General features: G+C 41.9%; 1 pseudogene; it reads left to right on the plus strand.

The window, feature by feature from the left end:
• Positions 1-1,401: 1,401 nt before the first annotated feature.
• On the plus strand, positions 1,402-2,227 carry LOC123453312 (annotated as a pseudogene).
• Positions 2,228-5,666: the final 3,439 nt, after the last annotated feature.

The raw sequence follows: 5,666 nt of genomic DNA on the forward strand, positions 1-5,666 counted from the left end.
AAACAAAAAACAAACTAATAAATAACAACAACAATAAATAAAAAATAGAAGAAAGGAAGGAAGGAAAGAAAGAAAAAAATGAAATGCAGAGACCTCTGGAAAGATAAGACAAGAACTGTAAATGAACAGATTGAATCAAGTGAGGCCTCTGCAGAAAAGCAGGGGTTGGGGGGATGCTGCTGAGCTGAGTGGATGGCTTACCTAGCTGGAGCCTCCTCAGCCACTGCCCCCTGCCCCCCCCCCCCCCCCCCCCCCCCCGCCAGCTGGAGCAGTGGAAATCGGTGAAAGGCTTCTCCTGACATGCAGCAGCCTTCCATGACCAGAAGAACCTGAAGCAGAAGATGGTAACTCACTAAGCTCCTTGGGAACACCCCAGGCAACACTTCCCACCCCTGATGCACCAAGTCCAGGAACAGCAGAGACTTCATGAAGCCAAGGACCCTCATTCTCCTTTAATTCACACAGTGTCAGATTGAACTGGGCTGAATGCACAAGGAGAGACCCGACCCTCCTATTATGTTTCCTTTCTTATGTTTTCTTTTTGCTTTTAAGAGGGAATCATCTTTTATATCTCTGTCATCTTTTTCCTATTCTGTAGAACAGAATTCCAAGTCTAGAAAAATGAAGATTTCCTTAACAGTTGTGAAGCATTTACAGGTCCTTGCATTGTTTAATAGTCATCTTAATATTTATAGAGACCTCAGACATAGCTTCTTGAATGCTGTCCTTGTGAGCCATCTTCTTAGCTTTGACCATGGAGGTAAGCATTCTGTGTTATCCTAACTGCTTTTCTTCCTTTTCTCTGCTCTGACTTCTGGTAAGCTGAAAGTTTCAGCCCTTTCTTGTTTTTTCTTTTTCTTTGCATGGCTTTTAGGGCTCAGGGTTGTCTGTTTCAGAACCTCTGATACAGTTCTTCATCTTTTAACCCTACAGGAACTCACATTCCTTGTGTCCATATTTAACTCTTTGGTTTGGACATGTCTTCTTACTTCATTCTGCTCTTTTTCTTCTTCTTCTTTTCCTCCTTCAAGTCCTCCTCCTCCTTCTTCTCTTCCATAAAAATGTTAGCATTTGCTGAACATGTTGGCATATGCCCTTAATCCCAGCACTCAGGAAGCAGAGGTAAGATTGCTGTGAGTTTGAGATTACCTTGAGACTTATATAGTGTTCCAGGTTAGGCTAAAGTGTGACACTACCTCAAAAAAAGGTTAGTACTAATTTTATTTAACTTGAGCTATTTTAGTATAATTTCAATACTAAGTACTCACTAGCTACTCTTAAACCTGGAATGGGTTTATTTTTCACTATCTCAGAAAATATGCAAGGTTTCCTTAGTGTTTGGATTGTTAAGAAACTGAAATGGCCGCCGCCCGGCGCACGTGCGTCCTCCTGGCTGGGGACCGGGTTGCGGCTGAGATGGATGCCTTGGATCGGGTTGTAAAACCCAAAACAAAAAGGGCCAAACGATTTCTTGAAAAGAGAGAACCAAAACTCAGTGAAAATATTAAAAATGCCATGCTGATTAAAGGGGGAAACGCAAATGCCACTGTGATGCAAGTCCTCAGAGATATGTATGCACTGAAGAAACCGTATGGGGTTCTGTATAAAAAGAAAAATATTACAAGACCGTTTGAGGATCAGACATCACTGGAATTCTTCTCAAAGAAGTCAGATTGCTCTTTATTCATGTTTGGTTCCCATAATAAGAAACGTCCAAATAATCTAGTATAGGTTGAATGTATGACTACCATGTGCTGGATATGATTGAATTAAGCATTGAGAAATTTGTGTCTCTAAAAGATATTAAGAATAAGGCCCCACAGTGCCAAATGTTCGACTGGCTGGGTTGGAGTATGTCCTGCACTTCACTGCATTGAACGGGAAGGTTTACTTCCGAAGCTATAAGTTGCTGTTGAAGAAGTCTGGTTGCAGGACACCACAGATTGAGTTGGAGGAGATGGGACCTTCCTTGGATCTGGTTCTTAGGAGGACACACCTAGCATCAGATGACTTGTACAAGTTATCTATGAAAATGCCTAAAGCTCTCAAGCCAAAGAAAAAAAAGAACATCTCTCAGGATACTTTTGGTACAATTTATGGATGAATCCACATGCAGAAGAAGCAAGACCTGAGCAAATTACAAACGAGGAAAATGAAGGGATTAAAGAAGCGGCCTGCGGAGAAGACAGAAGACAAGGAGACATCTAAGAGAATTTAAAAAAATTAATGGGGGGAGGGCAGGTGTGGTGGTGCACGCCTTTAATCCCAGCACTCAGGAGGCAGAGGTAGGAGGATCGCTGTGTGTTTGAGGCCAGCCTGAGACTAGAGAGTTAAATCCAGGTCAGCCTGGGCTACAGCAAGACCCTACCTGGAAAAAAAAAATGGAGCTTAGCTAACAATTGCAGTTTTATTGTGGTCTGTTTACATGAGGGAATTGCTGATCTGTAAATTACTTATAGGATCTTACTTTTTTTGTTTGTGCTTTTTAAGGTGGGGCTGGCTGTTAAGATAGGGTGTACAACATTGTAACCCAGGCTGGTCTAGGATTCATTAGCCCACAGTGACTTCAATTTTGGAAGAATCCTCCTGCATCAGCTTTCGAAGTGCTAGTATTACAGGAGTGTGCCACAGCCAGGTTATATGTCATAATGTAATTTATCACGTGTTGTTATGGATGATAGTGAACTAGTATTTAGTTTAAAGCAGCATTTTGACTGCTGTGTTGAATCTTTGCACTGTTTTCTTCATGATGGGATCCTCCTTGCCAGGGGGGTGTCACCTCCTCTTCATTGGATGACTGAGAGTGGGGGACTTCCACAACAATTGGGATATATTTTTTTTTATTATTCTTTTGTTTGTTTGTTTGTTTGTTTCAAGGTAGGGTCTTGCTGTAGCTCAGGCTGACCTGGAATTCATGTAGTCTCATGGTGGCCTTGAGCTCACAGCGATCCTCCTACCTCTGCCTCCCGAGTGCTGGGATTTATTTTATTTCAGGCAAGTTCCATTCTAGCCCAGGAAGACCTTGGAACTTGGTTTTTAGTCCAGGCTAGCCTTGAACTCATGGAGGTTGACCTTGCTCTGTCTCTCAAGTGCTGAAATTAAAGGTTTATGCCATCGTGAAAAATAAAAAAAAAAATTAAAAAAAAAAAGAAACTGAAATGTTTCAAAATATGTTACTAATTGCTAAAACTTGTCTTTTTCAGCTGTCTTTTAGGACCCAGACCAAACTAAATAGCTTTTGCTGCTTGTTCTTTGGTTTCAAAGTCCACAAAGGCACATCCCTTTGGCTCTTCAGTAGATATATTTATGTGGTATACATAAACTGCATTGCCATATTTCTCAAATACTCCTTCAATCTAGCTCTGAATAAGATTTTGGAGAAGTAATTCATTTGATAAAGCAGAAGTAGTATGAACATAACAGCTACATATCCTATGAAGTTTGAATGTGTCTACATTCTAACATGAAAAAATATAATTTTAAAAAAGACTGCAAGAGCTACCTTGAAGTTGTTCCTGTTGTCAACTTTGTAGCAAGGAGAGCATTAGTAAAAATAATAATGGCACTAGATTATTGCACTGAGTCCAAAAGTCCATTGTGCCACTTAAAGGAAGGGTGACAGTAGGGGGAAGCTGTCTTCCAATGACTACATGCCAATAATGTAGAAGAAACTATGGGATTAAAAAAAATCAACCACCATTGTAAAATTTCAGGCAGATCCATCAATACATATTAAAATTACTGTATGAAATTTAATATTTATTTTTGGAAATAGTATTTTACATGGCCAAGGCTAGCCTCAAACGTTATACATAGCCAAGGCTGGCCTCAAATTTTCTACATAGGTGAAGATAACCTTAAATGCCTGTTTTTTCCTGCCTCTACCTCCTGAGTGCTGGTATAACAGTTGTGCACCCCTATTTCTGGTTTATGCAGTGCTGGGAATTGAACCAAGGCTTTGATGCATGAGAGACAAGCATTCTAATGTAAATTCAGGTTCAAGAATTAGAGGACTCAGAGATGAGCTGTTTCTTGAGCCTAATATTTTATCTCATGCCAGGTGAGCAAACTGTGGTCTCCCAAGTGAGTGGAAGGAAGTCTTATTTCAAGACTAGGGGTAGTGGTTTGAAGGTTTTCTGGGGGAGGAGAGACCTTGCCCTGTGTGGAATGGTCCTTGAATGGGGGGTGTAGGACCTAAGATTGAGATGAGCACCTGTGACCCAGCCTACATGATCTGGGGTACCTGTTAAGCTGCTTGGAATCTCAGGTTCGAAGTTCTGGACAGTCAGGTCTCTACTTCAGCGCCATAGACAGTGGCTGGGAGCAGGGTGCATGCCCTAGTACATAGCCTTGGGGCTGGGATACTTGGTAACTTACCTCAACAGTGGAGGGTCCAAACTCACAGACCTGGGCACTTTGTGGGTGCTGCATGGCACTAGCTTCTTAAAATCTAGTATCAGCAAACAGCTACATCTTTAGATCTGGGTAAAATATTATTGAAGGTGGCATTTGAAAAATGTTTTATTTATTTGAGAGAGAGAGAGATGAGAGAAAGAGGCAGACAGAGAAAGAGAATGGGCCCACCAGGACTTCCAGTGGCCGCAAATGAACAGTAGACACACATGCCACCTTCTGCATCTGGCTTACATGGGTCCTAGGGAATCAAACCTGGGTCCTTGGCTTTACAGGCAAGTGCCTTAACTGCTAAACAATTTCTCCAGCCCAAGGGTGGCATTTATTTAAATAATTTTTATTGACAACTTCCATAATTAAAAACAAAATTCTATGGAAATTTCCTACATCCCACCACTTTCCTCTTTGAAACTCCACTCTCCATCATATCCCATCCTCCTCTCAACCAGACTCTCTTTTATTTTGATGTCATGATCTTTTCTTCCTATTATGATGGTCTTGTGTAGTTAGTGTCAGGGACTGTGAGGACATGGATATCCAGGCCATTTGGTGTCTGGAGGAGCACATTGTAAGAGGAGCCTGAGCCTTGGAAGGTATGATTGAGATGTTTCTGTTCTGAGCACTCTGTCACTTCTCAGCACCATGGTTCCTACTGAGTCATCCTAAGGTCACTGCCATCTGAAAAGAGAAAGTTTTCTAGCCAAAAGTGAGAGTAGCATTAACACATGGGTATGAATGTTAAGAGAAGGGCTTACTAGATGGTTTGGTGAGTATATACTTTTAGCCAGACAGCAACAGACGTTACATTCCTAGGGTTCATGACTACCCCTGTTGTAGGTTTTCAGTATCAGGGATATATTCCCTCCAATGAGGGCCTTCAGTCAAATTAGAGGGCTGTTGGTTTTCCCCATAACAGATGTGCCACTATTGCACCCATTGGCTCATTTGTCCTGGGTGACCAATATAAGGCTTACAGTCTCTATGTTGGATATCTTCATTGGTGATTTCTCTCTCTCCCATTGAACTACATGCAGCATGGCTTTTTCCAGCTTTCTGTCAGCTGGTCTACATGGAGGAGGTTTTCAGCTCCAGCAGGGTTTTTCAGTGACCTTGAAGCCCAAGTATGTGGAGTCTTCAGCAATAGGGTCTTATCATCTATTCCTGGGGGAAACCAAGGACCTTGGCAATGGCCTGTAATGTTTTGGGGCCCTCAGGGACCTCCCTGGCCAAAAACTCACTGGAAGGTATCCCAT

The sequence above is a fragment of the Jaculus jaculus genome, chromosome 11 (genome assembly GCF_020740685.1).
Source record: "Jaculus jaculus isolate mJacJac1 chromosome 11, mJacJac1.mat.Y.cur, whole genome shotgun sequence".
Taxonomy (NCBI): Eukaryota; Metazoa; Chordata; class Mammalia; order Rodentia; family Dipodidae; genus Jaculus; species Jaculus jaculus.